Here is a 25313-nt window from a genome sequence, read left to right as displayed (position 1 = left end):
CCCACTAAAACCCCACCCACTCATTCCTTCATTCTGTTGTTGAACCCATTTAAGGAAGCCCCAGCAAGCTAGAGCGTGCAAAAATTGCCACAAAACTCAGTTTTGCTTCTCTCCACGGAAATCTTTAGTAAAAGGCTAAAGATTTTTACGTTCTGAAGAAAAGCCAGAGTATACTGGGCAAGGGCTTCCTCCAGACCTACCACCATGGGCACAGCCCTCATTTGGCCCAGGGAGACCACCTAGAAGTGGGTGCGTGGTTTGGCTATGGAAAAACAAAAACGGCAACACACAGCCCATTTTCCGCAGGCTGCTCTGTGTTCAGCTCCATCCTGCTGCCAGAGAGTCACATGTCCCGCTGCCTGGAAGAAGGCAATCCACTGCTACAATATTCAAATGAGAAGCATCTCCCATCAGCCCCAGAGTACAGTCTCCCACCAAAACCCCACCCACTCATTCCTTCATTCTGTTGTTGAACCTATTTAAGGTAGCCCCAGCAAGCTGGAGCGTGCAAAAATTGCCACAAAACTCAGTTTTGCTTCTCTCCACGGAAATCTTTAGTAAAAGGTGAAAGATTTTTACGTTCTGAAAAGAAGCCAGAGTATACTGGGCAAGGGCTTCCTCCTGACCTACCACCATGGACGCAGCCCTCATTTGGCCCAGGGAGACCACCTAGAAGTGGGTGCGTGGTTTGGCTATGGAAAAACAAAAATGGCAACACACAGCCCATTTTCCGCAGGCTGCTCCGTGTTCAGCTCCATCGTGCTGCCAGAGAGTCACATGTCCCGCTGCCTGGAAGAAGGCCATCCACTGCTACAATATTCAAATGAGAGACATTTCCCAGGAGCCCCATAGTACAGTCTCCCACTAAAACCCACCCACTCATTCCTTCATTCTGTTGTTGAACCCATTTAAGGAAGCCCCAGCAAGCTGGAGCGTGCAAAAATTGCCACAAAACTCAGTTTTGTTTCTCTCCACGGAAATCTTTAGTAAAAGGCAAAAGATTTTTACGTTCTGAAAAGAAGCCAGAGAATACTGGGCAAGGGTTTCCTCCTGACCTACCACCATGGGCACAGCCCTCATTTGGCCCAGGGAGACCACCTAGAAGTTGGTGCGTGGTTTGGCTATGGAAAAACAAAAACAGGAACACACAGCCCATTTTCCGCAGGCTGCTCCGTGTTCAGCTCCATCTTGCTGCCAGAGAGTCACCTGTCCCGCTGCCTGGAAGAACGCCATCCACTGCTACAATATTCAAATGAGAGACATTTCCCAGCAGCCCCAGAGTACAGTCTCCCACCAAAACCCCACCCACTGATTCCTTCATTCTGTTGTTGAACCCATTTAAGGAAACCCCAGCAAGCGGGAGCGTGCAAAAATTGCCACAAAACTCAGTTTTGCTTCTCTCCACGGAAATCTTTAGTAAAAGGCGAAAGATTTTTACGTTCTGAAGAGAAGCCAGAGTATACTGGGAAAGGGCTTCCTCCTGACCTACCACCATGGGCACAGCCCTCATTTGGCCCAGGGAGACAACCTAGAAGTGGGTGCGTGGTTTGGCTATGGAAAAACAAAAACAGCAACACACAGCCCATTTTCCGCAGGCTGCTCCGTGTTCAGCTCCATCGTGCTGCCAGAGAGTCACATGTCCCGCTGCCTGGAAGAAGGCCATCCACTGCTACAATTTTCAAATGAGAGACATTTCCCAGCAGCCCCAGAGTACAGTCTCCCACCAAAACCCCACCCACTCATTTCTTCATTCTATTGTTGAACCCATTTAAGGAAACCCCAGCAAGCTGGAGCGTGCAAAAATTGCCACAAAACTCAGTTTTGCTTCTCTCCACGGAAATCTTTAGTAAAAGGCAAAAGATTTTTACGTTCCGAAGAAACGCCAGAGTATACTGGGCAAGGGCTTCCTCCAGACCTACCACCATGGACGCAGCCCTCATTTGGCCCAGGGAGACCACCTAGAAGTGGGTGCGTGGTTTGGCTATGGAAAAACAAAAACGGGAACACACAGCCCATTTTCCGCAGGCTGCTCCGTGTTCAGCTCCATCTTGCTGCCAGAGAGTCACCTGTCCCGCTGCCTGGAAGAACGCCATCCACTGCTACAATATTCAAATGAGAGACATTTCCCAGCAGCCCCAGAATACAGTCTCCCACCAAAACCCCACCCACTCATTCCTTGATTCTGTTGTTGAACCCATTTAAGGAAACCTCAGCAAGCTGGATCGTGCAAAAATTGCCACAAAACTCAGTTTTGTTTCTCTCCACGGAAATCTTTAGTAAAAGGGGAAAGATTTTAAGCTCAGAAGAGAAACCAGCGTATACTGGGCAAGGGCTTCCTCCTGACCTACCACCATGGACGCAGCCCTCATTTGGCCCAGGGAGACCACCTAGAAGTGGGTGCATGGTTTGGCTATGGAAAAACAAAAACAGCAACACACAGCCCATTTTCCGCAGGCTGCTCTGTGTTCAGCTCCATCCTGCTGCCAGAGAGTCACATGTCCCGCTGCCTGGAAGAAGGCCATCCACTGCTACAATATTCAAATGAGAGACATTTCCCAGCAGCCCCATAGTACAGTCTCCCACCAAAACCCACCCACTCATTCATTCCTTCATTCTGTTGTTGAACCCATTTAAGGAAGCCCCAGCAAGCTGGAGCGTGCAAAAATTGCCACAAAACTCAGTTTTGTTTCTCTCCACGGAAATCTTTAGTAAAAGGCGAAAGATTTTTACGTTCTGAAGAGAAGCCAGAGTATACTGGGCAAGGGCTTCCTCCTGACCTACCACCATGGGCACAGCCCTCATTTGGCCCAGGGAGACCACCTAGAAGTGGGTGCGTGGTTTGGCTATGGAAAAACAAAAACGGCAACACACAGCCCATTTTCCGCAGGCTGCTCTGTGTTCAGCTCCATCCTGCTGCCAGAGAGTCAAATGTCCCGCTGCCTGGAAGAAGGCCATCCACTGCTACAATATTCAAATGAGAGACATTTCCCAGCAGCCCCATAGTACAGTCTCCCACCAAAACCCACCCACTCATTCCTTCATTCTGTTGTTGAACCCATTTAAGGAAGCCCCAGCAAACTGGAGCGTGCAAAAATTGCCACAAAACTCAGTTTTGTTTCTCTCCACGGAAATCTTTAGTAAAAGGCAAAAAATTTTTACGTTCTGAAAAGAAGTCAGAGTATACTGGGCAAGGGCTTCCTCCTGACCTACCACCATGGGCACAGCCCTCATTTGGCCCAGGGAGACCACCTAGAAGTGGGTGCGTGGTTTGGCTATGGAAAAACAAAAACGGCAACACACAGCCCATTTTCCGCAGGCTGCTCCGTGTTCAGCTCCATCCTGCTGCCAGAAAGTCACATGTCCCGCTGCCTGGAAGAAGGCCATAAAATTGCTACAATATTCAAATGAGCGGCATCTCCCATCAGCCCCAGAGTACAGTTTCCCACCAAAACCGCACCCACTCATTCCTTCATTCTGTTGTTGAACCCATTTAAGGTAGCCCCTGCAAGCTGGAGCGTGCAAAAATTGCCAAAAAAACTCAGTTTTGCTTCTCTCCACGGAAATCTTTAGTAAAAGATGAAAGATTTTTACGTTCTGAAAAGAAGCCAGAATATACTGGGCAAGGGCTTCCTCCTGACCTACCACCATGGGCACAGCCCTCATTTGGCCCAGGGAGACCACCTAGAAGTGGGTGCGTGGTTTGGCTATGGAAAAACAAAAATGGCAACACACAGCCCATTTTCCGCAGGCTGCTCCGTGTTCAGCTCCATCGTGCTGCCAGAGAGTCACATGTCCCGCTGCCTGGAAGAAGGCCATCCACTGCTACAATATTCAAATGAGAGACATTTCCCAGCAGCCCCATAGTACAGTCTCCCACCAAAACCCACCCACTCATTCCTTAATTCTGTTGTTGAACCCATTTAAGGAAGCCCCAGCAAGCTGGAGCGTGCAAAAATTGCCACAAAACTCAGTTTTGTTTCTCTCCACGGAAATCTTTAGTAAAAGGCAAAAGATTTTTACGTTCTGTAAAGAAGCCAGAGTATACTGGGCAAGGGCTTCCTCCTGACCTACCACCATGGGCACAGCCCTCATTTGGCCCAGGGAGACCACCTAGAAGTGGGTGCGTGGTTTGGCTATGGAAAAACAAAAACGGAAACCCACAGCCCATTTTCCGCAGGCTGCTCCGTGTTCATCTCCATCTTGCTGCCAGAGAGTCACCTGTCCCGCTGCCTGGAAGAACGCCATCCACTGCTACAATATTCAAATGAAAGACATTTCCCAGCAGCCCCAGAGAACAGTCTCCCACCAAAACCCCACCCACTCATTCCTTCATTCTGTTGTTGAACCCATTTAAGGAAGCCCCAGCAAGCTAGAGCGTGCAAAAATTGCCACAAAACTCAGTTTTGCTTCTCTCCACGGAAATCTTTAGTAAAAGGCTAAAGATTTTTACGTTCTGAAGAAAAGCCAGAGTATACTGGGCAAGGGCTTCCTCCAGACCTACCACCATGGGCACAGCCCTCATTTGGCCCAGGGAGACCACCTAGAAGTGGGTGCGTGGTTTGGCTATGGAAAAACAAAAACGGCAACACACAGCCCATTTTCCGCAGGCTGCTCTGTGTTCAGCTCCATCCTGCTGCCAGAGAGTCACATGTCCCGCTGCCTGGAAGAAGGCAATCCACTGCTACAATATTCAAATGAGAGACATTTCCCAGCTGCCCCAGAGTACAGTCTCCCACCAAAACCCCACCCACTCATTCCTTCATTCTGTTGTTAAACCCATTTAAGGAAGCCCCAGCAAGCTGGAGCGTGCAAAAATTGCCACAAAACTCAGCTTTGCTTCTCTCCACGGAAATCTTTAGTAAAAGGCGAAAGATTTTTACGTCCTGAAGAGAAGCCAGAGTATACTGGGCAAGGGCTTCCTCCTGACCTACCACCATGGGCACAGCCCTCATTTGGCCCAGGGAGACCACCTAGAAATGGGTGCGTGGTTTGGCTATGGAAAAACAAAAACGGCAACACACAGCCCATTTTCCGCAGGCTGCTCTGTGTTCAGCTCCATCCTGCTGCCAGAGAGTCAAATGTCCCGCTGCCTGGAAGAAGGCCATCCACTGCTACAATATTCAAATGAGAGACATTTCCCAGCAGCCCCATAGTACAGTCTCCCACCAAAACCCACCCACTCATTCCTTCATTCTGTTGTTGAACCCATTTAAGGAAGCCCCAGCAAACTGGAGCGTGCAAAAATTGCCACAAAACTCAGTTTTGTTTCTCTCCACGGAAATCTTTAGTAAAAGGCAAAAAATTTTTACGTTCAGAAAAGAAGTCAGAGTATACTGGGCAAGGGCTTCCTCCTGACCTACCACCATGGGCACAGCCCTCATTTGGCCCAGGGAGACCACCTAGAAGTGGGTGCGTGGTTTGGCTATGGAAAAACAAAAACGGCAACACACAGCCCATTTTCCGCAGGCTGCTCCGTGTTCAGCTCCATCCTGCTGCCAGAAAGTCACATGTCCCGCTGCCTGGAAGATGGCCATCCACTGCTACAATATTCAAATGAGCGGCATCTCCCATCAGCCCCAGAGTACAGTTTCCCACCAAAACCGCACCCACTCATTCCTTCATTCTGTTGTTGAACCCATTTAAGGTAGCCCCTGCAAGCTGGAGCGTGCAAAAATTGCCAAAAAACTCAGTTTTGCTTCTCTCCACGGAAATCTTTAGTAAAAGATGAAAGATTTTTACGTTCTGAAAAGAAGCCAGAATATACTGGGCAAGGGCTTCCTCCTGACCTACCACCATGGGCACAGCCCTCATTTGGCCCAGGGAGACCACCTAGAAGTGGGTGCGTGGTTTGGCTATGGAAAAACAAAAACGGAAACACACAGCCCATTTTCCGCAGGCTGCTCCGTGTTCATCTCCATCTTGCTGCCAGAGAGTCACCTGTCCCGCTGCCTGGAAGAACGCCATCCACTGCTACAATATTCAAATGAAAGACATTTCCCAGCAGCCCCAGAGTACAGTCTCCCACTAAAACCCCACCCACTCATTCCTTCATTCTGTTGTTGAACCCATTTAAGGAAGCCCCAGCAAGCTAGAGCGTGCAAAAATTGCCACAAAACTCAGTTTTGCTTCTCTCCACGGAAATCTTTAGTAAAAGGCTAAAGATTTTTACGTTCTGAAGAAAAGCCAGAGTATACTGGGCAAGGGCTTCCTCCAGACCTACCACCATGGGCACAGCCCTCATTTGGCCCAGGGAGACCACCTAGAAGTGGGTGCGTGGTTTGGCTATGGAAAAACAAAAACGGCAACACACAGCCCATTTTCCGCAGGCTGCTCTGTGTTCAGCTCCATCCTGCTGCCAGAGAGTCACATGTCCCGCTGCCTGGAAGAAGGCAATCCACTGCTACAATATTCAAATGAGAAGCATCTCCCATCAGCCCCAGAGTACAGTCTCCCACCAAAACCCCACCCACTCATTCCTTCATTCTGTTGTTGAACCTATTTAAGGTAGCCCCAGCAAGCTGGAGCGTGCAAAAATTGCCACAAAACTCAGTTTTGCTTCTCTCCACGGAAATCTTTAGTAAAAGGTGAAAGATTTTTACGTTCTGAAAAGAAGCCAGAGTATACTGGGCAAGGGCTTCCTCCTGACCTACCACCATGGACGCAGCCCTCATTTGGCCCAGGGAGACCACCTAGAAGTGGGTGCGTGGTTTGGCTATGGAAAAACAAAAATGGCAACACACAGCCCATTTTCCGCAGGCTGCTCCGTGTTCAGCTCCATCGTGCTGCCAGAGAGTCACATGTCCCGCTGCCTGGAAGAAGGCCATCCACTGCTACAATATTCAAATGAGAGACATTTCCCAGGAGCCCCATAGTACAGTCTCCCACTAAAACCCACCCACTCATTCCTTCATTCTGTTGTTGAACCCATTTAAGGAAGCCCCAGCAAGCTGGAGCGTGCAAAAATTGCCACAAAACTCAGTTTTGTTTCTCTCCACGGAAATCTTTAGTAAAAGGCAAAAGATTTTTACGTTCTGAAAAGAAGCCAGAGAATACTGGGCAAGGGTTTCCTCCTGACCTACCACCATGGGCACAGCCCTCATTTGGCCCAGGGAGACCACCTAGAAGTGGGTGCGTGGTTTGGCTATGGAAAAACAAAAACAGGAACACACAGCCCATTTTCCGCAGGCTGCTCCGTGTTCAGCTCCATCTTGCTGCCAGAGAGTCACCTGTCCCGCTGCCTGGAAGAACGCCATCCACTGCTACAATATTCAAATGAGAGACATTTCCCAGCAGCCCCAGAGTACAGTCTCCCACCAAAACCCCACCCACTGATTCCTTCATTCTGTTGTTGAACCCATTTAAGGAAACCCCAGCAAGCGGGAGCGTGCAAAAATTGCCACAAAACTCAGTTTTGCTTCTCTCCACGGAAATCTTTAGTAAAAGGCGAAAGATTTTTACGTTCTGAAGAGAAGCCAGAGTATACTGGGAAAGGGCTTCCTCCTGACCTACCACCATGGGCACAGCCCTCATTTGGCCCAGGGAGACAACCTAGAAGTGGGTGCGTGGTTTGGCTATGGAAAAACAAAAACAGCAACACACAGCCCATTTTCCGCAGGCTGCTCCGTGTTCAGCTCCATCGTGCTGCCAGAGAGTCACATGTCCCGCTGCCTGGAAGAAGGCCATCCACTGCTACAATTTTCAAATGAGAGACATTTCCCAGCAGCCCCAGAGTACAGTCTCCCACCAAAACCCCACCCACTCATTTCTTCATTCTATTGTTGAACCCATTTAAGGAAACCCCAGCAAGCTGGAGCGTGCAAAAATTGCCACAAAACTCAGTTTTGCTTCTCTCCACGGAAATCTTTAGTAAAAGGCAAAAGATTTTTACGTTCCGAAGAAACGCCAGAGTATACTGGGCAAGGGCTTCCTCCAGACCTACCACCATGGACGCAGCCCTCATTTGGCCCAGGGAGACCACCTAGAAATGGGTGCGTGGTTTGGCTATGGAAAAACAAAAACGGCAACACACAGCCCATTTTCCGCAGGCTGCTCTGTGTTCAGCTCCATCCTGCTGCCAGAGAGTCAAATGTCCCGCTGCCTGGAAGAAGGCCATCCACTGCTACAATATTCAAATGAGAGACATTTCCCAGCAGCCCCATAGTACAGTCTCCCACCAAAACCCACCCACTCATTCCTTCATTCTGTTGTTGAACCCATTTAAGGAAGCCCCAGCAAACTGGAGCGTGCAAAAATTGCCACAAAACTCAGTTTTGTTTCTCTCCACGGAAATCTTTAGTAAAAGGCAAAAAATTTTTACGTTCTGAAAAGAAGTCAGAGTATACTGGGCAAAGGCTTCCTCCTGACCTACCACCATGGGCACAGCCCTCATTTGGCCCAGGGAGACCACCTAGAAGTGGGTGCGTGGTTTGGCTATGGAAAAACAAAAACGGCAACACACAGCCCATTTTCCGCAGGCTGCTCCGTGTTCAGCTCCATCCTGCTGCCAGAAAGTCACATGTCCCGCTGCCTGGAAGATGGCCATCCACTGCTACAATATTCAAATGAGCGGCATCTCCCATCAGCCCCAGAGTACAGTTTCCCACCAAAACCGCACCCACTCATTCCTTCATTCTGTTGTTGAACCCATTTAAGGTAGCCCCTGCAAGCTGGAGCGTGCAAAAATTGCCAAAAAACTCAGTTTTGCTTCTCTCCACGGAAATCTTTAGTAAAAGATGAAAGATTTTTACGTTCTGAAAAGAAGCCAGAATATACTGGGCAAGGGCTTCCTCCTGACCTACCACCATGGGCACAGCCCTCATTTGGCCCAGGGAGACCACCTAGAAGTGGGTGCGTGGTTTGGCTATGGAAAAACAAAAACGGAAACACACAGCCCATTTTCCGCAGGCTGCTCCGTGTTCATCTCCATCTTGCTGCCAGAGAGTCACCTGTCCCGCTGCCTGGAAGAACGCCATCCACTGCTACAATATTCAAATGAAAGACATTTCCCAGCAGCCCCAGAGTACAGTCTCCCACTAAAACCCCACCCACTCATTCCTTCATTCTGTTGTTGAACCCATTTAAGGAAGCCCCAGCAAGCTAGAGCGTGCAAAAATTGCCACAAAACTCAGTTTTGCTTCTCTCCACGGAAATCTTTAGTAAAAGGCTAAAGATTTTTACGTTCTGAAGAAAAGCCAGAGTATACTGGGCAAGGGCTTCCTCCAGACCTACCACCATGGGCACAGCCCTCATTTGGCCCAGGGAGACCACCTAGAAGTGGGTGCGTGGTTTGGCTATGGAAAAACAAAAACGGCAACACACAGCCCATTTTCCGCAGGCTGCTCTGTGTTCAGCTCCATCCTGCTGCCAGAGAGTCACATGTCCCGCTGCCTGGAAGAAGGCAATCCACTGCTACAATATTCAAATGAGAAGCATCTCCCATCAGCCCCAGAGTACAGTCTCCCACCAAAACCCCACCCACTCATTCCTTCATTCTGTTGTTGAACCTATTTAAGGTAGCCCCAGCAAGCTGGAGCGTGCAAAAATTGCCACAAAACTCAGTTTTGCTTCTCTCCACGGAAATCTTTAGTAAAAGGTGAAAGATTTTTACGTTCTGAAAAGAAGCCAGAGTATACTGGGCAAGGGCTTCCTCCTGACCTACCACCATGGACGCAGCCCTCATTTGGCCCAGGGAGACCACCTAGAAGTGGGTGCGTGGTTTGGCTATGGAAAAACAAAAATGGCAACACACAGCCCATTTTCCGCAGGCTGCTCCGTGTTCAGCTCCATCGTGCTGCCAGAGAGTCACATGTCCCGCTGCCTGGAAGAAGGCCATCCACTGCTACAATATTCAAATGAGAGACATTTCCCAGGAGCCCCATAGTACAGTCTCCCACTAAAACCCACCCACTCATTCCTTCATTCTGTTGTTGAACCCATTTAAGGAAGCCCCAGCAAGCTGGAGCGTGCAAAAATTGCCACAAAACTCAGTTTTGTTTCTCTCCACGGAAATCTTTAGTAAAAGGCAAAAGATTTTTACGTTCTGAAAAGAAGCCAGAGAATACTGGGCAAGGGTTTCCTCCTGACCTACCACCATGGGCACAGCCCTCATTTGGCCCAGGGAGACCACCTAGAAGTTGGTGCGTGGTTTGGCTATGGAAAAACAAAAACAGGAACACACAGCCCATTTTCCGCAGGCTGCTCCGTGTTCAGCTCCATCTTGCTGCCAGAGAGTCACCTGTCCCGCTGCCTGGAAGAACGCCATCCACTGCTACAATATTCAAATGAGAGACATTTCCCAGCAGCCCCAGAGTACAGTCTCCCACCAAAACCCCACCCACTGATTCCTTCATTCTGTTGTTGAACCCATTTAAGGAAACCCCAGCAAGCGGGAGCGTGCAAAAATTGCCACAAAACTCAGTTTTGCTTCTCTCCACGGAAATCTTTAGTAAAAGGCGAAAGATTTTTACGTTCTGAAGAGAAGCCAGAGTATACTGGGAAAGGGCTTCCTCCTGACCTACCACCATGGGCACAGCCCTCATTTGGCCCAGGGAGACAACCTAGAAGTGGGTGCGTGGTTTGGCTATGGAAAAACAAAAACAGCAACACACAGCCCATTTTCCGCAGGCTGCTCCGTGTTCAGCTCCATCGTGCTGCCAGAGAGTCACATGTCCCGCTGCCTGGAAGAAGGCCATCCACTGCTACAATTTTCAAATGAGAGACATTTCCCAGCAGCCCCAGAGTACAGTCTCCCACCAAAACCCCACCCACTCATTTCTTCATTCTATTGTTGAACCCATTTAAGGAAACCCCAGCAAGCTGGAGCGTGCAAAAATTGCCACAAAACTCAGTTTTGCTTCTCTCCACGGAAATCTTTAGTAAAAGGCAAAAGATTTTTACGTTCCGAAGAAACGCCAGAGTATACTGGGCAAGGGCTTCCTCCAGACCTACCACCATGGACGCAGCCCTCATTTGGCCCAGGGAGACCACCTAGAAGTGGGTGCGTGGTTTGGCTATGGAAAAACAAAAACGGGAACACACAGCCCATTTTCCGCAGGCTGCTCCGTGTTCAGCTCCATCTTGCTGCCAGAGAGTCACCTGTCCCGCTGCCTGGAAGAACGCCATCCACTGCTACAATATTCAAATGAGAGACATTTCCCAGCAGCCCCAGAATACAGTCTCCCACCAAAACCCCACCCACTCATTCCTTGATTCTGTTGTTGAACCCATTTAAGGAAACCTCAGCAAGCTGGATCGTGCAAAAATTGCCACAAAACTCAGTTTTGTTTCTCTCCACGGAAATCTTTAGTAAAAGGGGAAAGATTTTAAGCTCAGAAGAGAAACCAGCGTATACTGGGCAAGGGCTTCCTCCTGACCTACCACCATGGACGCAGCCCTCATTTGGCCCAGGGAGACCACCTAGAAGTGGGTGCATGGTTTGGCTATGGAAAAACAAAAACAGCAACACACAGCCCATTTTCCGCAGGCTGCTCTGTGTTCAGCTCCATCCTGCTGCCAGAGAGTCACATGTCCCGCTGCCTGGAAGAAGGCCATCCACTGCTACAATATTCAAATGAGAGACATTTCCCAGCAGCCCCATAGTACAGTCTCCCACCAAAACCCACCCACTCATTCATTCCTTCATTCTGTTGTTGAACCCATTTAAGGAAGCCCCAGCAAGCTGGAGCGTGCAAAAATTGCCACAAAACTCAGTTTTGTTTCTCTCCACGGAAATCTTTAGTAAAAGGCGAAAGATTTTTACGTTCTGAAGAGAAGCCAGAGTATACTGGGCAAGGGCTTCCTCCTGACCTACCACCATGGGCACAGCCCTCATTTGGCCCAGGGAGACCACCTAGAAGTGGGTGCGTGGTTTGGCTATGGAAAAACAAAAACGGCAACACACAGCCCATTTTCCGCAGGCTGCTCTGTGTTCAGCTCCATCCTGCTGCCAGAGAGTCAAATGTCCCGCTGCCTGGAAGAAGGCCATCCACTGCTACAATATTCAAATGAGAGACATTTCCCAGCAGCCCCATAGTACAGTCTCCCACCAAAACCCACCCACTCATTCCTTCATTCTGTTGTTGAACCCATTTAAGGAAGCCCCAGCAAACTGGAGCGTGCAAAAATTGCCACAAAACTCAGTTTTGTTTCTCTCCACGGAAATCTTTAGTAAAAGGCAAAAAATTTTTACGTTCTGAAAAGAAGTCAGAGTATACTGGGCAAGGGCTTCCTCCTGACCTACCACCATGGGCACAGCCCTCATTTGGCCCAGGGAGACCACCTAGAAGTGGGTGCGTGGTTTGGCTATGGAAAAACAAAAACGGCAACACACAGCCCATTTTCCGCAGGCTGCTCCGTGTTCAGCTCCATCCTGCTGCCAGAAAGTCACATGTCCCGCTGCCTGGAAGAAGGCCATAAAATTGCTACAATATTCAAATGAGCGGCATCTCCCATCAGCCCCAGAGTACAGTTTCCCACCAAAACCGCACCCACTCATTCCTTCATTCTGTTGTTGAACCCATTTAAGGTAGCCCCTGCAAGCTGGAGCGTGCAAAAATTGCCAAAAAAACTCAGTTTTGCTTCTCTCCACGGAAATCTTTAGTAAAAGATGAAAGATTTTTACGTTCTGAAAAGAAGCCAGAATATACTGGGCAAGGGCTTCCTCCTGACCTACCACCATGGGCACAGCCCTCATTTGGCCCAGGGAGACCACCTAGAAGTGGGTGCGTGGTTTGGCTATGGAAAAACAAAAATGGCAACACACAGCCCATTTTCCGCAGGCTGCTCCGTGTTCAGCTCCATCGTGCTGCCAGAGAGTCACATGTCCCGCTGCCTGGAAGAAGGCCATCCACTGCTACAATATTCAAATGAGAGACATTTCCCAGCAGCCCCATAGTACAGTCTCCCACCAAAACCCACCCACTCATTCCTTAATTCTGTTGTTGAACCCATTTAAGGAAGCCCCAGCAAGCTGGAGCGTGCAAAAATTGCCACAAAACTCAGTTTTGTTTCTCTCCACGGAAATCTTTAGTAAAAGGCAAAAGATTTTTACGTTCTGTAAAGAAGCCAGAGTATACTGGGCAAGGGCTTCCTCCTGACCTACCACCATGGGCACAGCCCTCATTTGGCCCAGGGAGACCACCTAGAAGTGGGTGCGTGGTTTGGCTATGGAAAAACAAAAACGGAAACCCACAGCCCATTTTCCGCAGGCTGCTCCGTGTTCATCTCCATCTTGCTGCCAGAGAGTCACCTGTCCCGCTGCCTGGAAGAACGCCATCCACTGCTACAATATTCAAATGAAAGACATTTCCCAGCAGCCCCAGAGAACAGTCTCCCACCAAAACCCCACCCACTCATTCCTTCATTCTGTTGTTGAACCCATTTAAGGAAGCCCCAGCAAGCTAGAGCGTGCAAAAATTGCCACAAAACTCAGTTTTGCTTCTCTCCACGGAAATCTTTAGTAAAAGGCTAAAGATTTTTACGTTCTGAAGAAAAGCCAGAGTATACTGGGCAAGGGCTTCCTCCAGACCTACCACCATGGGCACAGCCCTCATTTGGCCCAGGGAGACCACCTAGAAGTGGGTGCGTGGTTTGGCTATGGAAAAACAAAAACGGCAACACACAGCCCATTTTCCGCAGGCTGCTCTGTGTTCAGCTCCATCCTGCTGCCAGAGAGTCACATGTCCCGCTGCCTGGAAGAAGGCAATCCACTGCTACAATATTCAAATGAGAGACATTTCCCAGCTGCCCCAGAGTACAGTCTCCCACCAAAACCCCACCCACTCATTCCTTCATTCTGTTGTTAAACCCATTTAAGGAAGCCCCAGCAAGCTGGAGCGTGCAAAAATTGCCACAAAACTCAGCTTTGCTTCTCTCCACGGAAATCTTTAGTAAAAGGCGAAAGATTTTTACGTCCTGAAGAGAAGCCAGAGTATACTGGGCAAGGGCTTCCTCCTGACCTACCACCATGGGCACAGCCCTCATTTGGCCCAGGGAGACCACCTAGAAATGGGTGCGTGGTTTGGCTATGGAAAAACAAAAACGGCAACACACAGCCCATTTTCCGCAGGCTGCTCTGTGTTCAGCTCCATCCTGCTGCCAGAGAGTCAAATGTCCCGCTGCCTGGAAGAAGGCCATCCACTGCTACAATATTCAAATGAGAGACATTTCCCAGCAGCCCCATAGTACAGTCTCCCACCAAAACCCACCCACTCATTCCTTCATTCTGTTGTTGAACCCATTTAAGGAAGCCCCAGCAAACTGGAGCGTGCAAAAATTGCCACAAAACTCAGTTTTGTTTCTCTCCACGGAAATCTTTAGTAAAAGGCAAAAAATTTTTACGTTCAGAAAAGAAGTCAGAGTATACTGGGCAAGGGCTTCCTCCTGACCTACCACCATGGGCACAGCCCTCATTTGGCCCAGGGAGACCACCTAGAAGTGGGTGCGTGGTTTGGCTATGGAAAAACAAAAACGGCAACACACAGCCCATTTTCCGCAGGCTGCTCCGTGTTCAGCTCCATCCTGCTGCCAGAAAGTCACATGTCCCGCTGCCTGGAAGATGGCCATCCACTGCTACAATATTCAAATGAGCGGCATCTCCCATCAGCCCCAGAGTACAGTTTCCCACCAAAACCGCACCCACTCATTCCTTCATTCTGTTGTTGAACCCATTTAAGGTAGCCCCTGCAAGCTGGAGCGTGCAAAAATTGCCAAAAAACTCAGTTTTGCTTCTCTCCACGGAAATCTTTAGTAAAAGATGAAAGATTTTTACGTTCTGAAAAGAAGCCAGAATATACTGGGCAAGGGCTTCCTCCTGACCTACCACCATGGGCACAGCCCTCATTTGGCCCAGGGAGACCACCTAGAAGTGGGTGCGTGGTTTGGCTATGGAAAAACAAAAACGGAAACACACAGCCCATTTTCCGCAGGCTGCTCCGTGTTCATCTCCATCTTGCTGCCAGAGAGTCACCTGTCCCGCTGCCTGGAAGAACGCCATCCACTGCTACAATATTCAAATGAAAGACATTTCCCAGCAGCCCCAGAGTACAGTCTCCCACTAAAACCCCACCCACTCATTCCTTCATTCTGTTGTTGAACCCATTTAAGGAAGCCCCAGCAAGCTAGAGCGTGCAAAAATTGCCACAAAACTCAGTTTTGCTTCTCTCCACGGAAATCTTTAGTAAAAGGCTAAAGATTTTTACGTTCTGAAGAAAAGCCAGAGTATACTGGGCAAGGGCTTCCTCCAGACCTACCACCATGGGCACAGCCCTCATTTGGCCCAGGGAGACCACCTAGAAGTGGGTGCGTGGTTTGGCTATGGAAAAACAAAAACGGCAACACACAGCCCATTTTCCGCAGGCTGCTCTGTGTTCAGCTCCATCCTGCTGCCAGAGAGTCACATGTCCCGCTGCCTGGAAGAAGGCAATCCACTGCTACAATATTCAAATGAGAAGCATCTCCCATCAGCCCCAGAGTACAGTCTCCCACCAAAACCCCACCCACTCATTCCTTCATTCTGTTGTTGAACCTATTTAAGGTAGCCCCAGCAAGCTGGAGCGTGCAAAAATTGCCACAAAACTCAGTTTTGCTTCTCTCCACGGAAATCTTTAGTAAAAGGTGAAAGATTTTTACGTTCTGAAAAGAAGCCAGAGTATACTGGGCAAGGGCTTCCTCCTGACCTACCACCATGGACGCAGCCCTCATTTGGCCCAGGGAGACCACCTAGAAGTGGGTGCGTGGTTTGGCTATGGAAAAACAAAAATGGCAACACACAGCCCATTTTCCGCAGGCTGCTCCGTGTTCAGCTCCATCGTGCTGCCAGAGAGTCACATGTCCCGCTGCCTGGAAGAAGGCCATCCACTGCTACAATATTCAAATGAGAGACATTTCCCAGGAGCCCCATAGTACAGTCTCCCACTAAAACCCACCCACTCATTCCTTCATTCTGTTGTTGAACCCATTTAAGGAAGCCCCAGCAAGCTGGAGCGTGCAAAAATTGCCACAAAACTCAGTTTTGTTTCTCTCCACGGAAATCTTTAGTAAAAGGCAAAAGATTTTTACGTTCTGAAAAGAAGCCAGAGAATACTGGGCAAGGGTTTCCTCCTGACCTACCACCATGGGCACAGCCCTCATTTGGCCCAGGGAGACCACCTAGAAGTGGGTGCGTGGTTTGGCTATGGAAAAACAAAAACAGGAACACACAGCCCATTTTCCGCAGGCTGCTCCGTGTTCAGCTCCATCTTGCTGCCAGAGAGTCACCTGTCCCGCTGCCTGGAAGAACGCCATCCACTGCTACAATATTCAAATGAGAGACATTTCCCAGCAGCCCCAGAGTACAGTCTCCCACCAAAACCCCACCCACTGATTCCTTCATTCTGTTGTTGAACCCATTTAAGGAAACCCCAGCAAGCGGGAGCGTGCAAAAATTGCCACAAAACTCAGTTTTGCTTCTCTCCACGGAAATCTTTAGTAAAAGGCGAAAGATTTTTACGTTCTGAAGAGAAGCCAGAGTATACTGGGAAAGGGCTTCCTCCTGACCTACCACCATGGGCACAGCCCTCATTTGGCCCAGGGAGACAACCTAGAAGTGGGTGCGTGGTTTGGCTATGGAAAAACAAAAACAGCAACACACAGCCCATTTTCCGCAGGCTGCTCCGTGTTCAGCTCCATCGTGCTGCCAGAGAGTCACATGTCCCGCTGCCTGGAAGAAGGCCATCCACTGCTACAATTTTCAAATGAGAGACATTTCCCAGCAGCCCCAGAGTACAGTCTCCCACCAAAACCCCACCCACTCATTTCTTCATTCTATTGTTGAACCCATTTAAGGAAACCCCAGCAAGCTGGAGCGTGCAAAAATTGCCACAAAACTCAGTTTTGCTTCTCTCCACGGAAATCTTTAGTAAAAGGCAAAAGATTTTTACGTTCCGAAGAAACGCCAGAGTATACTGGGCAAGGGCTTCCTCCAGACCTACCACCATGGACGCAGCCCTCATTTGGCCCAGGGAGACCACCTAGAAGTGGGTGCGTGGTTTGGCTATGGAAAAACAAAAACGGGAACACACAGCCCATTTTCCGCAGGCTGCTCCGTGTTCAGCTCCATCTTGCTGCCAGAGAGTCACCTGTCCCGCTGCCTGGAAGAACGCCATCCACTGCTACAATATTCAAATGAGAGACATTTCCCAGCAGCCCCAGAATACAGTCTCCCACCAAAACCCCACCCACTCATTCCTTGATTCTGTTGTTGAACCCATTTAAGGAAACCTCAGCAAGCTGGATCGTGCAAAAATTGCCACAAAACTCAGTTTTGTTTCTCTCCACGGAAATCTTTAGTAAAAGGGGAAAGATTTTAAGCTCAGAAGAGAAACCAGCGTATACTGGGCAAGGGCTTCCTCCTGACCTACCACCATGGACGCAGCCCTCATTTGGCCCAGGGAGACCACCTAGAAGTGGGTGCATGGTTTGGCTATGGAAAAACAAAAACAGCAACACACAGCCCATTTTCCGCAGGCTGCTCTGTGTTCAGCTCCATCCTGCTGCCAGAGAGTCACATGTCCCGCTGCCTGGAAGAAGGCCATCCACTGCTACAATATTCAAATGAGAGACATTTCCCAGCAGCCCCATAGTACAGTCTCCCACCAAAACCCACCCACTCATTCATTCCTTCATTCTGTTGTTGAACCCATTTAAGGAAGCCCCAGCAAGCTGGAGCGTGCAAAAATTGCCACAAAACTCAGTTTTGTTTCTCTCCACGGAAATCTTTAGTAAAAGGCGAAAGATTTTTACGTTCTGAAGAGAAGCCAGAGTATACTGGGCAAGGGCTTCCTCCTGACCTACCACCATGGGCACAGCCCTCATTTGGCCCAGGGAGACCACCTAGAAGTGGGTGCGTGGTTTGGCTATGGAAAAACAAAAACGGCAACACACAGCCCATTTTCCGCAGGCTGCTCTGTGTTCAGCTCCATCCTGCTGCCAGAGAGTCAAATGTCCCGCTGCCTGGAAGAAGGCCATCCACTGCTACAATATTCAAATGAGAGACATTTCCCAGCAGCCCCATAGTACAGTCTCCCACCAAAACCCACCCACTCATTCCTTCATTCTGTTGTTGAACCCATTTAAGGAAGCCCCAGCAAACTGGAGCGTGCAAAAATTGCCACAAAACTCAGTTTTGTTTCTCTCCACGGAAATCTTTAGTAAAAGGCAAAAAATTTTTACGTTCTGAAAAGAAGTCAGAGTATACTGGGCAAGGGCTTCCTCCTGACCTACCACCATGGGCACAGCCCTCATTTGGCCCAGGGAGACCACCTAGAAGTGGGTGCGTGGTTTGGCTATGGAAAAACAAAAACGGCAACACACAGCCCATTTTCCGCAGGCTGCTCCGTGTTCAGCTCCATCCTGCTGCCAGAAAGTCACATGTCCCGCTGCCTGGAAGAAGGCCATAAAATTGCTACAATATTCAAATGAGCGGCATCTCCCATCAGCCCCAGAGTACAGTTTCCCACCAAAACCGCACCCACTCATTCCTTCATTCTGTTGTTGAACCCATTTAAGGTAGCCCCTGCAAGCTGGAGCGTGCAAAAATTGCCAAAAAAACTCAGTTTTGCTTCTCTCCACGGAAATCTTTAGTAAAAGATGAAAGATTTTTACGTTCTGAAAAGAAGCCAGAATATACTGGGCAAGGGCTTCCTCCTGACCTACCACCATGGGCACAGCCCTCATTTGGCCCAGGGAGACCACCTAGAAGTGGGTGCGTGGTTTGGCTATGGAAAAACAAAAATGGCAACACACAGCCCATTTTCCGCAGGCTGCTCCGTGTTCAGCTCCATCGTGCTGCCAGAGAGTCACATGTCCCGCTGCCTGGAAGAAGGCCATCCACTGCTACAATATTCAAATGAGAGACATTTCCCAGCAGCCCCATAGTACAGTCTCCCACCAAAACCCACCCACTCATTCCTTAATTCTGTTGTTGAACCCATTTAAGGAAGCCCCAGCAAGCTGGAGCGTGCAAAAATTGCCACAAAACTCAGTTTTGTTTCTCTCCACGGAAATCTTTAGTAAAAGGCAAAAGATTTTTACGTTCTGTAAAGAAGCCAGAGTATACTGGGCAAGGGCTTCCTCCTGACCTACCACCATGGGCACAGCCCTCATTTGGCCCAGGGAGACCACCTAGAAGTGGGTGCGTGGTTTGGCTATGGAAAAACAAAAACGGAAACCCACAGCCCATTTTCCGCAGGCTGCTCCGTGTTCATCTCCATCTTGCTGCCAGAGAGTCACCTGTCCCGCTGCCTGGAAGAACGCCATCCACTGCTACAATATTCAAATGAAAGACATTTCCCAGCAGCCCCAGAGAACAGTCTCCCACCAAAACCCCACCCACTCATTCCTTCATTCTGTTGTTGAACCCATTTAAGGAAGCCCCAGCAAGCTAGAGCGTGCAAAAATTGCCACAAAACTCAGTTTTGCTTCTCTCCACGGAAATCTTTAGTAAAAGGCTAAAGATTTTTACGTTCTGAAGAAAAGCCAGAGTATACTGGGCAAGGGCTTCCTCCAGACCTACCACCATGGGCACAGCCCTCATTTGGCCCAGGGAGACCACCTAGAAGTGGGTGCGTGGTTTGGCTATGGAAAAACAAAAACGGCAACACACAGCCCATTTTCCGCAGGCTGCTCTGTGTTCAGCTCCATCCTGCTGCCAGAGAGTCACATGTCCCGCTGCCTGGAAGAAGGCAATCCACTGCTACAATATTCAAATGAGAGACATTTCCCAGCTGCCCCAGAGTACAGTCTCCCACCAAAACCCCACCCACTCATTCCTTCATTCTGTTGTTAAACCCATTTAAGGAAGCCCCAGCAAGCTGGAGCGTGCAAAAATTGCCACAAAACTCAGCTTTGCTTCTCTCCACGGAAATCTTTAGTAAAAGGCGAAAGATTTTTACGTCCTGAAGAGAAGCCAGAGTATACTGGGCAAGGGCTTCCTCCTGACCTACCACCATGGGCACAGCCCTCATTTGGCCCAGGGAGACCACCTAGAAATGGGTGCGTGGTTTGGCTATGGAAAAACAAAAACGGCAACACACAGCCCATTTTCCGCAGGCTGCTCTGTGTTCAGCTCCATCCTGCTGCCAGAGAGTCAAATGTCCCGCTGCCTGGAAGAAGGCCATCCACTGCTACAATATTCAAATGAGAGACATTTCCCAGCAGCCCCATAGTACAGTCTCCCACCAAAACCCACCCACTCATTCCTTCATTCTGTTGTTGAACCCATTTAAGGAAGCCCCAGCAAACTGGAGCGTGCAAAAATTGCCACAAAACTCAGTTTTGTTTCTCTCCACGGAAATCTTTAGTAAAAGGCAAAAAATTTTTACGTTCTGAAAAGAAGTCAGAGTATACTGGGCAAGGGCTTCCTCCTGACCTACCACCATGGGCACAGCCCTCATTTGGCCCAGGGAGACCACCTAGAAGTGGGTGCGTGGTTTGGCTATGGAAAAACAAAAACGGCAACACACAGCCCATTTTCCGCAGGCTGCTCCGTGTTCAGCTCCATCCTGCTGCCAGAAAGTCACATGTCCCGCTGCCTGGAAGATGGCCATCCACTGCTACAATATTCAAATGAGCGGCATCTCCCATCAGCCCCAGAGTACAGTTTCCCACCAAAACCGCACCCACTCATTCCTTCATTCTGTTGTTGAACCCATTTAAGGTAGCCCCTGCAAGCTGGAGCGTGCAAAAATTGCCAAAAAACTCAGTTTTGCTTCTCTCCACGGAAATCTTTAGTAAAAGATGAAAGATTTTTACGTTCTGAAAAGAAGCCAGAATATACTGGGCAAGGGCTTCCTCCTGACCTACCACCATGGGCACAGCCCTCATTTGGCCCAGGGAGACCACCTAGAAGTGGGTGCGTGGTTTGGCTATGGAAAAACAAAAACGGAAACACACAGCCCATTTTCCGCAGGCTGCTCCGTGTTCATCTCCATCTTGCTGCCAGAGAGTCACCTGTCCCGCTGCCTGGAAGAACGCCATCCACTGCTACAATATTCAAATGAAAGACATTTCCCAGCAGCCCCAGAGTACAGTCTCCCACTAAAACCCCACCCACTCATTCCTTCATTCTGTTGTTGAACCCATTTAAGGAAGCCCCAGCAAGCTAGAGCGTGCAAAAATTGCCACAAAACTCAGTTTTGCTTCTCTCCACGGAAATCTTTAGTAAAAGGCTAAAGATTTTTACGTTCTGAAGAAAAGCCAGAGTATACTGGGCAAGGGCTTCCTCCAGACCTACCACCATGGGCACAGCCCTCATTTGGCCCAGGGAGACCACCTAGAAGTGGGTGCGTGGTTTGGCTATGGAAAAACAAAAACGGCAACACACAGCCCATTTTCCGCAGGCTGCTCTGTGTTCAGCTCCATCCTGCTGCCAGAGAGTCACATGTCCCGCTGCCTGGAAGAAGGCAATCCACTGCTACAATATTCAAATGAGAAGCATCTCCCATCAGCCCCAGAGTACAGTCTCCCACCAAAACCCCACCCACTCATTCCTTCATTCTGTTGTTGAACCTATTTAAGGTAGCCCCAGCAAGCTGGAGCGTGCAAAAATTGCCACAAAACTCAGTTTTGCTTCTCTCCACGGAAATCTTTAGTAAAAGGTGAAAGATTTTTACGTTCTGAAAAGAAGCCAGAGTATACTGGGCAAGGGCTTCCTCCTGACCTACCACCATGGACGCAGCCCTCATTTGGCCCAGGGAGACCACCTAGAAGTGGGTGCGTGGTTTGGCTATGGAAAAACAAAAATGGCAACACACAGCCCATTTTCCGCAGGCTGCTCCGTGTTCAGCTCCATCGTGCTGCCAGAGAGTCACATGTCCCGCTGCCTGGAAGAAGGCCATCCACTGCTACAATATTCAAATGAGAGACATTTCCCAGGAGCCCCATAGTACAGTCTCCCACTAAAACCCACCCACTCATTCCTTCATTCTGTTGTTGAACCCATTTAAGGAAGCCCCAGCAAGCTGGAGCGTGCAAAAATTGCCACAAAACTCAGTTTTGTTTCTCTCCACGGAAATCTTTAGTAAAAGGCAAAAGATTTTTACGTTCTGAAAAGAAGCCAGAGAATACTGGGCAAGGGTTTCCTCCTGACCTACCACCATGGGCACAGCCCTCATTTGGCCCAGGGAGACCACCTAGAAGTGGGTGCGTGGTTTGGCTATGGAAAAACAAAAACAGGAACACACAGCCCATTTTCCGCAGGCTGCTCCGTGTTCAGCTCCATCTTGCTGCCAGAGAGTCACCTGTCCCGCTGCCTGGAAGAACGCCATCCACTGCTACAATATTCAAATGAGAGACATTTCCCAGCAGCCCCAGAGTACAGTCTCCCACCAAAACCCCACCCACTGATTCCTTCATTCTGTTGTTGAACCCATTTAAGGAAACCCCAGCAAGCGGGAGCGTGCAAAAATTGCCACAAAACTCAGTTTTGCTTCTCTCCACGGAAATCTTTAGTAAAAGGCGAAAGATTTTTACGTTCTGAAGAGAAGCCAGAGTATACTGGGAAAGGGCTTCCTCCTGACCTACCACCATGGGCACAGCCCTCATTTGGCCCAGGGAGACAACCTAGAAGTGGGTGCGTGGTTTGGCTATGGAAAAACAAAAACAGCAACACACAGCCCATTTTCCGCAGGCTGCTCCGTGTTCAGCTCCATCGTGCTGCCAGAGAGTCACATGTCCCGCTGCCTGGAAGAAGGCCATCCACTGCTACAATTTTCAAATGAGAGACATTTCCCAGCAGCCCCAGAGTACAGTCTCCCACCAAAACCCCACCCACTCATTTCTTCATTCTATTGTTGAACCCATTTAAGGAAACCCCAGCAAGCTGGAGCGTGCAAAAATTGCCACAAAACTCAGTTTTGCTTCTCTCCACGGAAATCTTTAGTTAAAGGCAAAAGATTTTTACGTTCCGAAGAAACGCCAGAGTATACTGGGCAAGGGCTTCCTCCAGACCTACCACCATGGACGCAGCCCTCATTTGGCCCAGGGAGACCACCTAGAAGTGGGTGCGTGGTTTGGCTATGGAAAAACAAAAACGGGAACACACAGCCCATTTTCCGCAGGCTGCTCCGTGTTCAGCTCCATCTTGCTGCCAGAGAGTCACCTGTCCCGCTGCCTGGAAGAACGCCATCCACTGCTACAATATTCAAATGAGAGACATTTCCCAGCAGCCCCAGAATACAGTCTCCCACCAAAACCCCACCCACTCATTCCTTGATTCTGTTGTTGAACCCATTTAAGGAAACCTCAGCAAGCTGGATCGTGCAAAAATTGCCACAAAACTCAGTTTTGTTTCTCTCCACGGAAATCTTTAGTAAAAGGGGAAAGATTTTAAGCTCAGAAGAGAAACCAGCGTATACTGGGCAAGGGCTTCCTCCTGACCTACCACCATGGACGCAGCCCTCATTTGGCCCAGGGAGACCACCTAGAAGTGGGTGCATGGTTTGGCTATGGAAAAACAAAAACAGCAACACACAGCCCATTTTCCGCAGGCTGCTCTGTGTTCAGCTCCATCCTGCTGCCAGAGAGTCACATGTCCCGCTGCCTGGAAGAAGGCCATCCACTGCTACAATATTCAAATGAGAGACATTTCCCAGCAGCCCCATAGTACAGTCTCCCACCAAAACCCACCCACTCATTCATTCCTTCATTCTGTTGTTGAACCCATTTAAGGAAGCCCCAGCAAGCTGGAGCGTGCAAAAATTGCCACAAAACTCAGTTTTGTTTCTCTCCACGGAAATCTTTAGTAAAAGGCGAAAGATTTTTACGTTCTGAAGAGAAGCCAGAGTATACTGGGCAAGGGCTTCCTCCTGACCTACCACCATGGGCACAGCCCTCATTTGGCCCAGGGAGACCACCTAGAAGTGGGTGCGTGGTTTGGCTATGGAAAAACAAAAACGGCAACACACAGCCCATTTTCCGCAGGCTGCTCTGTGTTCAGCTCCATCCTGCTGCCAGAGAGTCAAATGTCCCGCTGCCTGGAAGAAGGCCATCCACTGCTACAATATTCAAATGAGAGACATTTCCCAGCAGCCCCATAGTACAGTCTCCCACCAAAACCCACCCACTCATTCCTTCATTCTGTTGTTGAACCCATTTAAGGAAGCCCCAGCAAACTGGAGCGTGCAAAAATTGCCACAAAACTCAGTTTTGTTTCTCTCCACGGAAATCTTTAGTAAAAGGCAAAAAATTTTTACGTTCTGAAAAGAAGTCAGAGTATACTGGGCAAGGGCTTCCTCCTGACCTACCACCATGGGCACAGCCCTCATTTGGCCCAGGGAGACCACCTAGAAGTGGGTGCGTGGTTTGGCTATGGAAAAACAAAAACGGCAACACACAGCCCATTTTCCGCAGGCTGCTCCGTGTTCAGCTCCATCCTGCTGCCAGAAAGTCACATGTCCCGCTGCCTGGAAGAAGGCCATAAAATTGCTACAATATTCAAATGAGCGGCATCTCCCATCAGCCCCAGAGTACAGTTTCCCACCAAAACCGCACCCACTCATTCCTTCATTCTGTTGTTGAACCCATTTAAGGTAGCCCCTGCAAGCTGGAGCGTGCAAAAATTGCCAAAAAAACTCAGTTTTGCTTCTCTCCACGGAAATCTTTAGTAAAAGATGAAAGATTTTTACGTTCTGAAAAGAAGCCAGAATATACTGGGCAAGGGCTTCCTCCTGACCTACCACCATGGGCACAGCCCTCATTTGGCCCAGGGAGACCACCTAGAAGTGGGTGCGTGGTTTGGCTATGGAAAAACAAAAATGGCAACACACAGCCCATTTTCCGCAGGCTGCTCCGTGTTCAGCTCCATCGTGCTGCCAGAGAGTCACATGTCCCGCTGCCTGGAAGAAGGCCATCCACTGCTACAATATTCAAATGAGAGACATTTCCCAGCAGCCCCATAGTACAGTCTCCCACCAAAACCCACCCACTCATTCCTTAATTCTGTTGTTGAACCCATTTAAGGAAGCCCCAGCAAGCTGGAGCGTGCAAAAATTGCCACAAAACTCAGTTTTGTTTCTCTCCACGGAAATCTTTAGTAAAAGGCAAAAGATTTTTACGTTCTGTAAAGAAGCCAGAGTATACTGGGCAAGGGCTTCCTCCTGACCTACCACCATGGGCACAGCCCTCATTTGGCCCAGGGAGACCACCTAGAAGTGGGTGCGTGGTTTGGCTATGGAAAAACAAAAACGGAAACCCACAGCCCATTTTCTGCAGGCTGCTCCGTGTTCATCTCCATCTTGCTGCCAGAGAGTCACCTGTCCCGCTGCCTGGAAGAACGCCAT

At 49.3% G+C, this 25313-nt stretch overlaps 59 non-coding genes across 59 annotated transcripts; all 59 read right to left on the bottom strand.

The window, feature by feature from the left end:
• Positions 1 to 56: 56 nt before the first annotated feature.
• On the bottom strand, positions 57 to 172 carry LOC141063727 (U5 spliceosomal RNA). The gene has a single exon (XR_012225010.1). It is a non-coding gene; the product is annotated as a U5 spliceosomal RNA (small nuclear RNA).
• A 314-nt stretch (positions 173 to 486) lies between these two features.
• Positions 487 to 602, bottom strand: LOC141063736 (U5 spliceosomal RNA). Its single transcript, XR_012225018.1, has one exon. It is a non-coding gene; the product is annotated as a U5 spliceosomal RNA (small nuclear RNA).
• Positions 603 to 915: 313 nt separating this feature from the next.
• LOC141063926 (U5 spliceosomal RNA) lies at positions 916 to 1031 on the bottom strand. The gene has a single exon (XR_012225188.1). It is a non-coding gene; the product is annotated as a U5 spliceosomal RNA (small nuclear RNA).
• A 314-nt stretch (positions 1032 to 1345) lies between these two features.
• Positions 1346 to 1461, bottom strand: LOC141065104 (U5 spliceosomal RNA). Its single transcript, XR_012226249.1, has one exon. It is a non-coding gene; the product is annotated as a U5 spliceosomal RNA (small nuclear RNA).
• Positions 1462 to 1775: 314 nt separating this feature from the next.
• LOC141064214 (U5 spliceosomal RNA) lies at positions 1776 to 1891 on the bottom strand. Its single transcript, XR_012225447.1, has one exon. It is a non-coding gene; the product is annotated as a U5 spliceosomal RNA (small nuclear RNA).
• Positions 1892 to 2204: 313 nt separating this feature from the next.
• Positions 2205 to 2320, bottom strand: LOC141064815 (U5 spliceosomal RNA). Its single transcript, XR_012225990.1, has one exon. It is a non-coding gene; the product is annotated as a U5 spliceosomal RNA (small nuclear RNA).
• A 317-nt stretch (positions 2321 to 2637) lies between these two features.
• On the bottom strand, positions 2638 to 2753 carry LOC141064963 (U5 spliceosomal RNA). Its single transcript, XR_012226120.1, has one exon. It is a non-coding gene; the product is annotated as a U5 spliceosomal RNA (small nuclear RNA).
• A 313-nt stretch (positions 2754 to 3066) lies between these two features.
• On the bottom strand, positions 3067 to 3182 carry LOC141064188 (U5 spliceosomal RNA). Its single transcript, XR_012225423.1, has one exon. It is a non-coding gene; the product is annotated as a U5 spliceosomal RNA (small nuclear RNA).
• Positions 3183 to 3497: 315 nt separating this feature from the next.
• LOC141064655 (U5 spliceosomal RNA) lies at positions 3498 to 3614 on the bottom strand. Its single transcript, XR_012225846.1, has one exon. It is a non-coding gene; the product is annotated as a U5 spliceosomal RNA (small nuclear RNA).
• A 313-nt stretch (positions 3615 to 3927) lies between these two features.
• LOC141063877 (U5 spliceosomal RNA) lies at positions 3928 to 4043 on the bottom strand. The gene has a single exon (XR_012225145.1). It is a non-coding gene; the product is annotated as a U5 spliceosomal RNA (small nuclear RNA).
• A 314-nt stretch (positions 4044 to 4357) lies between these two features.
• Positions 4358 to 4473, bottom strand: LOC141063726 (U5 spliceosomal RNA). Its single transcript, XR_012225009.1, has one exon. It is a non-coding gene; the product is annotated as a U5 spliceosomal RNA (small nuclear RNA).
• A 314-nt stretch (positions 4474 to 4787) lies between these two features.
• On the bottom strand, positions 4788 to 4903 carry LOC141065000 (U5 spliceosomal RNA). Its single transcript, XR_012226155.1, has one exon. It is a non-coding gene; the product is annotated as a U5 spliceosomal RNA (small nuclear RNA).
• A 313-nt stretch (positions 4904 to 5216) lies between these two features.
• LOC141064524 (U5 spliceosomal RNA) lies at positions 5217 to 5332 on the bottom strand. Its single transcript, XR_012225727.1, has one exon. It is a non-coding gene; the product is annotated as a U5 spliceosomal RNA (small nuclear RNA).
• Positions 5333 to 5646: 314 nt separating this feature from the next.
• LOC141064515 (U5 spliceosomal RNA) lies at positions 5647 to 5762 on the bottom strand. The gene has a single exon (XR_012225718.1). It is a non-coding gene; the product is annotated as a U5 spliceosomal RNA (small nuclear RNA).
• Positions 5763 to 6076: 314 nt separating this feature from the next.
• On the bottom strand, positions 6077 to 6192 carry LOC141063725 (U5 spliceosomal RNA). The gene has a single exon (XR_012225008.1). It is a non-coding gene; the product is annotated as a U5 spliceosomal RNA (small nuclear RNA).
• A 314-nt stretch (positions 6193 to 6506) lies between these two features.
• On the bottom strand, positions 6507 to 6622 carry LOC141063735 (U5 spliceosomal RNA). The gene has a single exon (XR_012225017.1). It is a non-coding gene; the product is annotated as a U5 spliceosomal RNA (small nuclear RNA).
• Positions 6623 to 6935: 313 nt separating this feature from the next.
• On the bottom strand, positions 6936 to 7051 carry LOC141063925 (U5 spliceosomal RNA). Its single transcript, XR_012225187.1, has one exon. It is a non-coding gene; the product is annotated as a U5 spliceosomal RNA (small nuclear RNA).
• A 314-nt stretch (positions 7052 to 7365) lies between these two features.
• On the bottom strand, positions 7366 to 7481 carry LOC141065103 (U5 spliceosomal RNA). The gene has a single exon (XR_012226248.1). It is a non-coding gene; the product is annotated as a U5 spliceosomal RNA (small nuclear RNA).
• A 314-nt stretch (positions 7482 to 7795) lies between these two features.
• LOC141064213 (U5 spliceosomal RNA) lies at positions 7796 to 7911 on the bottom strand. Its single transcript, XR_012225446.1, has one exon. It is a non-coding gene; the product is annotated as a U5 spliceosomal RNA (small nuclear RNA).
• Positions 7912 to 8224: 313 nt separating this feature from the next.
• Positions 8225 to 8340, bottom strand: LOC141064186 (U5 spliceosomal RNA). The gene has a single exon (XR_012225421.1). It is a non-coding gene; the product is annotated as a U5 spliceosomal RNA (small nuclear RNA).
• A 314-nt stretch (positions 8341 to 8654) lies between these two features.
• Positions 8655 to 8770, bottom strand: LOC141064513 (U5 spliceosomal RNA). The gene has a single exon (XR_012225717.1). It is a non-coding gene; the product is annotated as a U5 spliceosomal RNA (small nuclear RNA).
• Positions 8771 to 9084: 314 nt separating this feature from the next.
• On the bottom strand, positions 9085 to 9200 carry LOC141063724 (U5 spliceosomal RNA). The gene has a single exon (XR_012225007.1). It is a non-coding gene; the product is annotated as a U5 spliceosomal RNA (small nuclear RNA).
• Positions 9201 to 9514: 314 nt separating this feature from the next.
• LOC141063734 (U5 spliceosomal RNA) lies at positions 9515 to 9630 on the bottom strand. The gene has a single exon (XR_012225016.1). It is a non-coding gene; the product is annotated as a U5 spliceosomal RNA (small nuclear RNA).
• A 313-nt stretch (positions 9631 to 9943) lies between these two features.
• On the bottom strand, positions 9944 to 10059 carry LOC141063924 (U5 spliceosomal RNA). Its single transcript, XR_012225186.1, has one exon. It is a non-coding gene; the product is annotated as a U5 spliceosomal RNA (small nuclear RNA).
• Positions 10060 to 10373: 314 nt separating this feature from the next.
• Positions 10374 to 10489, bottom strand: LOC141065102 (U5 spliceosomal RNA). The gene has a single exon (XR_012226247.1). It is a non-coding gene; the product is annotated as a U5 spliceosomal RNA (small nuclear RNA).
• Positions 10490 to 10803: 314 nt separating this feature from the next.
• Positions 10804 to 10919, bottom strand: LOC141064212 (U5 spliceosomal RNA). Its single transcript, XR_012225445.1, has one exon. It is a non-coding gene; the product is annotated as a U5 spliceosomal RNA (small nuclear RNA).
• A 313-nt stretch (positions 10920 to 11232) lies between these two features.
• LOC141064812 (U5 spliceosomal RNA) lies at positions 11233 to 11348 on the bottom strand. The gene has a single exon (XR_012225988.1). It is a non-coding gene; the product is annotated as a U5 spliceosomal RNA (small nuclear RNA).
• Positions 11349 to 11665: 317 nt separating this feature from the next.
• On the bottom strand, positions 11666 to 11781 carry LOC141064961 (U5 spliceosomal RNA). Its single transcript, XR_012226118.1, has one exon. It is a non-coding gene; the product is annotated as a U5 spliceosomal RNA (small nuclear RNA).
• Positions 11782 to 12094: 313 nt separating this feature from the next.
• LOC141064185 (U5 spliceosomal RNA) lies at positions 12095 to 12210 on the bottom strand. The gene has a single exon (XR_012225420.1). It is a non-coding gene; the product is annotated as a U5 spliceosomal RNA (small nuclear RNA).
• Positions 12211 to 12525: 315 nt separating this feature from the next.
• LOC141064654 (U5 spliceosomal RNA) lies at positions 12526 to 12642 on the bottom strand. The gene has a single exon (XR_012225845.1). It is a non-coding gene; the product is annotated as a U5 spliceosomal RNA (small nuclear RNA).
• Positions 12643 to 12955: 313 nt separating this feature from the next.
• On the bottom strand, positions 12956 to 13071 carry LOC141063876 (U5 spliceosomal RNA). Its single transcript, XR_012225144.1, has one exon. It is a non-coding gene; the product is annotated as a U5 spliceosomal RNA (small nuclear RNA).
• A 314-nt stretch (positions 13072 to 13385) lies between these two features.
• On the bottom strand, positions 13386 to 13501 carry LOC141063723 (U5 spliceosomal RNA). Its single transcript, XR_012225006.1, has one exon. It is a non-coding gene; the product is annotated as a U5 spliceosomal RNA (small nuclear RNA).
• Positions 13502 to 13815: 314 nt separating this feature from the next.
• LOC141064999 (U5 spliceosomal RNA) lies at positions 13816 to 13931 on the bottom strand. Its single transcript, XR_012226154.1, has one exon. It is a non-coding gene; the product is annotated as a U5 spliceosomal RNA (small nuclear RNA).
• Positions 13932 to 14244: 313 nt separating this feature from the next.
• Positions 14245 to 14360, bottom strand: LOC141064523 (U5 spliceosomal RNA). Its single transcript, XR_012225726.1, has one exon. It is a non-coding gene; the product is annotated as a U5 spliceosomal RNA (small nuclear RNA).
• A 314-nt stretch (positions 14361 to 14674) lies between these two features.
• Positions 14675 to 14790, bottom strand: LOC141064512 (U5 spliceosomal RNA). The gene has a single exon (XR_012225716.1). It is a non-coding gene; the product is annotated as a U5 spliceosomal RNA (small nuclear RNA).
• Positions 14791 to 15104: 314 nt separating this feature from the next.
• Positions 15105 to 15220, bottom strand: LOC141063722 (U5 spliceosomal RNA). The gene has a single exon (XR_012225005.1). It is a non-coding gene; the product is annotated as a U5 spliceosomal RNA (small nuclear RNA).
• A 314-nt stretch (positions 15221 to 15534) lies between these two features.
• Positions 15535 to 15650, bottom strand: LOC141063733 (U5 spliceosomal RNA). The gene has a single exon (XR_012225015.1). It is a non-coding gene; the product is annotated as a U5 spliceosomal RNA (small nuclear RNA).
• A 313-nt stretch (positions 15651 to 15963) lies between these two features.
• LOC141063923 (U5 spliceosomal RNA) lies at positions 15964 to 16079 on the bottom strand. Its single transcript, XR_012225185.1, has one exon. It is a non-coding gene; the product is annotated as a U5 spliceosomal RNA (small nuclear RNA).
• A 314-nt stretch (positions 16080 to 16393) lies between these two features.
• LOC141065100 (U5 spliceosomal RNA) lies at positions 16394 to 16509 on the bottom strand. The gene has a single exon (XR_012226246.1). It is a non-coding gene; the product is annotated as a U5 spliceosomal RNA (small nuclear RNA).
• Positions 16510 to 16823: 314 nt separating this feature from the next.
• On the bottom strand, positions 16824 to 16939 carry LOC141064210 (U5 spliceosomal RNA). The gene has a single exon (XR_012225443.1). It is a non-coding gene; the product is annotated as a U5 spliceosomal RNA (small nuclear RNA).
• A 313-nt stretch (positions 16940 to 17252) lies between these two features.
• Positions 17253 to 17368, bottom strand: LOC141064811 (U5 spliceosomal RNA). The gene has a single exon (XR_012225987.1). It is a non-coding gene; the product is annotated as a U5 spliceosomal RNA (small nuclear RNA).
• Positions 17369 to 17685: 317 nt separating this feature from the next.
• On the bottom strand, positions 17686 to 17801 carry LOC141064960 (U5 spliceosomal RNA). Its single transcript, XR_012226117.1, has one exon. It is a non-coding gene; the product is annotated as a U5 spliceosomal RNA (small nuclear RNA).
• A 313-nt stretch (positions 17802 to 18114) lies between these two features.
• On the bottom strand, positions 18115 to 18230 carry LOC141064184 (U5 spliceosomal RNA). Its single transcript, XR_012225419.1, has one exon. It is a non-coding gene; the product is annotated as a U5 spliceosomal RNA (small nuclear RNA).
• Positions 18231 to 18545: 315 nt separating this feature from the next.
• LOC141064652 (U5 spliceosomal RNA) lies at positions 18546 to 18662 on the bottom strand. The gene has a single exon (XR_012225843.1). It is a non-coding gene; the product is annotated as a U5 spliceosomal RNA (small nuclear RNA).
• A 313-nt stretch (positions 18663 to 18975) lies between these two features.
• LOC141063875 (U5 spliceosomal RNA) lies at positions 18976 to 19091 on the bottom strand. Its single transcript, XR_012225143.1, has one exon. It is a non-coding gene; the product is annotated as a U5 spliceosomal RNA (small nuclear RNA).
• Positions 19092 to 19405: 314 nt separating this feature from the next.
• Positions 19406 to 19521, bottom strand: LOC141063721 (U5 spliceosomal RNA). The gene has a single exon (XR_012225004.1). It is a non-coding gene; the product is annotated as a U5 spliceosomal RNA (small nuclear RNA).
• Positions 19522 to 19835: 314 nt separating this feature from the next.
• Positions 19836 to 19951, bottom strand: LOC141064997 (U5 spliceosomal RNA). The gene has a single exon (XR_012226152.1). It is a non-coding gene; the product is annotated as a U5 spliceosomal RNA (small nuclear RNA).
• Positions 19952 to 20264: 313 nt separating this feature from the next.
• On the bottom strand, positions 20265 to 20380 carry LOC141064183 (U5 spliceosomal RNA). Its single transcript, XR_012225418.1, has one exon. It is a non-coding gene; the product is annotated as a U5 spliceosomal RNA (small nuclear RNA).
• Positions 20381 to 20694: 314 nt separating this feature from the next.
• LOC141064511 (U5 spliceosomal RNA) lies at positions 20695 to 20810 on the bottom strand. Its single transcript, XR_012225715.1, has one exon. It is a non-coding gene; the product is annotated as a U5 spliceosomal RNA (small nuclear RNA).
• A 314-nt stretch (positions 20811 to 21124) lies between these two features.
• LOC141063719 (U5 spliceosomal RNA) lies at positions 21125 to 21240 on the bottom strand. The gene has a single exon (XR_012225002.1). It is a non-coding gene; the product is annotated as a U5 spliceosomal RNA (small nuclear RNA).
• A 314-nt stretch (positions 21241 to 21554) lies between these two features.
• On the bottom strand, positions 21555 to 21670 carry LOC141063731 (U5 spliceosomal RNA). The gene has a single exon (XR_012225013.1). It is a non-coding gene; the product is annotated as a U5 spliceosomal RNA (small nuclear RNA).
• A 313-nt stretch (positions 21671 to 21983) lies between these two features.
• Positions 21984 to 22099, bottom strand: LOC141063921 (U5 spliceosomal RNA). The gene has a single exon (XR_012225184.1). It is a non-coding gene; the product is annotated as a U5 spliceosomal RNA (small nuclear RNA).
• A 314-nt stretch (positions 22100 to 22413) lies between these two features.
• Positions 22414 to 22529, bottom strand: LOC141065099 (U5 spliceosomal RNA). Its single transcript, XR_012226244.1, has one exon. It is a non-coding gene; the product is annotated as a U5 spliceosomal RNA (small nuclear RNA).
• Positions 22530 to 22843: 314 nt separating this feature from the next.
• LOC141064610 (U5 spliceosomal RNA) lies at positions 22844 to 22959 on the bottom strand. Its single transcript, XR_012225805.1, has one exon. It is a non-coding gene; the product is annotated as a U5 spliceosomal RNA (small nuclear RNA).
• Positions 22960 to 23272: 313 nt separating this feature from the next.
• LOC141064810 (U5 spliceosomal RNA) lies at positions 23273 to 23388 on the bottom strand. Its single transcript, XR_012225986.1, has one exon. It is a non-coding gene; the product is annotated as a U5 spliceosomal RNA (small nuclear RNA).
• A 317-nt stretch (positions 23389 to 23705) lies between these two features.
• On the bottom strand, positions 23706 to 23821 carry LOC141064959 (U5 spliceosomal RNA). Its single transcript, XR_012226116.1, has one exon. It is a non-coding gene; the product is annotated as a U5 spliceosomal RNA (small nuclear RNA).
• A 313-nt stretch (positions 23822 to 24134) lies between these two features.
• LOC141064181 (U5 spliceosomal RNA) lies at positions 24135 to 24250 on the bottom strand. The gene has a single exon (XR_012225417.1). It is a non-coding gene; the product is annotated as a U5 spliceosomal RNA (small nuclear RNA).
• Positions 24251 to 24565: 315 nt separating this feature from the next.
• LOC141064651 (U5 spliceosomal RNA) lies at positions 24566 to 24682 on the bottom strand. The gene has a single exon (XR_012225842.1). It is a non-coding gene; the product is annotated as a U5 spliceosomal RNA (small nuclear RNA).
• Positions 24683 to 24995: 313 nt separating this feature from the next.
• LOC141063874 (U5 spliceosomal RNA) lies at positions 24996 to 25111 on the bottom strand. The gene has a single exon (XR_012225142.1). It is a non-coding gene; the product is annotated as a U5 spliceosomal RNA (small nuclear RNA).
• Between the last annotated feature and the right edge of the window lie 202 nt (positions 25112 to 25313).

The sequence above is a fragment of the Dendrobates tinctorius genome, unplaced genomic scaffold (genome assembly GCF_039654945.1).
Source record: "Dendrobates tinctorius isolate UK_male_01 unplaced genomic scaffold, ASM3965494v1 ptg000250l, whole genome shotgun sequence".
Taxonomy (NCBI): Eukaryota; Metazoa; Chordata; class Amphibia; order Anura; family Dendrobatidae; genus Dendrobates; species Dendrobates tinctorius.
This window is presented reverse-complemented; position numbering and strand designations above follow the sequence as displayed.